Raw genomic sequence first — 2,214 nt, 5'->3', positions numbered from 1 at the left:
TCTGAAAATTCCATCCAAAAAGAACCAAACATATCAAATATCAACACAAACGAAAAAGCTTTTGCATTCATGACAATGCTCATGAATAATACGCAATAAAAAATTCCACCAACACAACCAGACCAAAACATTGTTTGGAATTCAAACACATATTCACAAACCACTGCATTCAACTCATACCAGGCAGCAGACTGTGCTACGTTTTTTTTCACACAACACCGAAGAAACATACAATTTCCTGGGGACAAATTTTCAGCAGAACTTCTAATCTACAACTGCAAAAAAGTCTGTGGAAATTATTTTTCATGTACAAGACTCCCTGTGTTTGAAAAAACAGTGCAAGTCATTGTATTTGCAACTCCTCCTTGTACACACAAGTTAACATTTGTACATGCAAATAATAGTTTTGGTGGATGCAAACAGATGTGATTCTCATTTTTTCTGGGTGCAATTAGAGAAGTCTGCTGAAAGCTTGACCCTGAAAAAAAGCATAAGATCCCTTCCATGTTCAAATTTGAGCCATAAGTCATTGGATAAACTTAAAACACAGCCTGTCCTTTTATGCATCGTAATTTCTCCAAGCAATGTATTTACATTTTATGTGTTCTGTTGTAGAGGAGGGAGCCTTAATGATTACAATTTGCCATCCAGAACTTTATAGCTAGTCCTTGCAGAAAATAGCATTTCTGCCAAAAAGCTTCCTGCCCAGGTGCTTAACCAATTAGCTCTTAAGAGGTCTGGCAGTAAAACCAGTCATGGCAAGTTTTCTGATATACTGTATATAAGGTGACAGCTTGCAAAATGTAAGATGAAAATTTGTTTTCTTAACTAGCAGTGTGTAAAATCCTGGGAGACTATTTGATTGCATAGCCTAAAATGCTTATGACATCTCAAATTCCCAATTGATCTAGTGTGGTTTTAGCAATATGTTGTCAACTTAAACATATTGTGTTTCTTTTTATAAATACTTTAAAAATAATTTCCTTAATTGTGATTGGGTGCTGCAAATATGTAGGAAGGATGGAGTAACCCCACAAGTCTGAGGTTTGGGGCCCTTCAAACTTTTCCAAACATTTTTGCTAACTCACAAAATACGTGCAAGCTCTCAAAAGTGCCTTTTCTCCACAAATTACACCCACTTTTTATAATGGCATGTTAGATTAAAAACATATTTTTCACAAGGGGAGTACTTTGCAAGGCAAACAATAGAAGAAAACCATGAAAGATAAATATACCATAGTAAAACAAATTACTTCTCTGATTCTAGAAGCAAGAAGTTTATATTATGTGGGGATGGCAGTGAAAAGATCAAAACTTACTACAGATAATCCTTGAAGTGGTAGCTGCATAACAACTCAGTGGGTCTGTCAAAGATGATGTAGAGAACGTGCAAAAAACTTGATATTGAACTGGAATATCCCCACGGATAGTCAGTACATTTCAGATATTTCATTTTCAGGAGTCCTAGACCTGAGAGAAGACGCTCTTTGGCAGAAGCAGCATGTGGTGCAGATAGTTCACCACGGGACTTGGTACTGCAGAAGGGGATTTATTTCACTGTGCAGCCCTTGCGTTTTCACAAGGTTTTGAAACTCAGGGTGCATGAGGCGACCACAGTGAGGATTCTGAAAACTTGAATCATAGGATAGGCAAGTGTCTCCCATATGAGAACACACCCCCATATGCATGCAGGATGCATGGAGGAGTAAGGATGATGGCACTGCAGCAGGAGGGAGTCCTGGAGCCCATGCTCGTGTCAGGATGCTCAGTCTTGTTACCACAGCTCCATGGAGGTCTTCCTGCTGTAATCCCACTGCAAAACCTTCCCAGGACTGTTATAACCCTGTGCTGACATCTTGCCCTCACAGCAGACACCAACAGTCTCACAATAATCCTCCTCCTGGATCAGGGGGTGGTTCATAGTATCCTGTAATGGTTTTGCTTTGCAGCATGAGCTCTGCGGTACCCTGGTCTCCCTTAGACATCCGTTAGCAGACTCCGTGAGCCATAAGCCTCGATGGAAGTGCTATGAGCTCTCCAAAGATGGCATTCTAGTCTCTAGTGGGTTCTCACAGAATCATAGAATCGTTTAGGTTGGAAAAGACCTTTAAGATCATCAAGGCCAACCGTTAACCTAACACTGACATCCCACCACTAAACCATGTCCCTAAGCACCTCGTCTACCTGTCTTTTAAATACCTCCAGGGATGGGGA

At 40.2% G+C, this 2,214-nt stretch overlaps 1 protein-coding gene across 1 annotated transcript in view; it reads left to right on the top strand.

Annotated features, from left to right (window-relative positions):
* LOC104135184 (hormonally up-regulated neu tumor-associated kinase) overlaps positions 1–2,214 on the top strand; it is a 22,750-nt gene that overhangs the window by 19,682 nt on the left and 854 nt on the right. The gene's annotated exons all lie outside the window — the stretch shown is intronic.

The sequence above is a fragment of the Egretta garzetta genome, unplaced genomic scaffold, assembly GCF_000687185.1.
Source record: "Egretta garzetta isolate BGI_Z169 unplaced genomic scaffold, ASM68718v1 scaffold430, whole genome shotgun sequence".
In the NCBI taxonomy this organism is placed as follows: domain Eukaryota; kingdom Metazoa; phylum Chordata; class Aves; order Pelecaniformes; family Ardeidae; genus Egretta; species Egretta garzetta.
The sequence above is the reverse complement of the archived record's forward strand: the minus strand, read 5'-3'. Positions and strand labels throughout refer to the sequence as shown.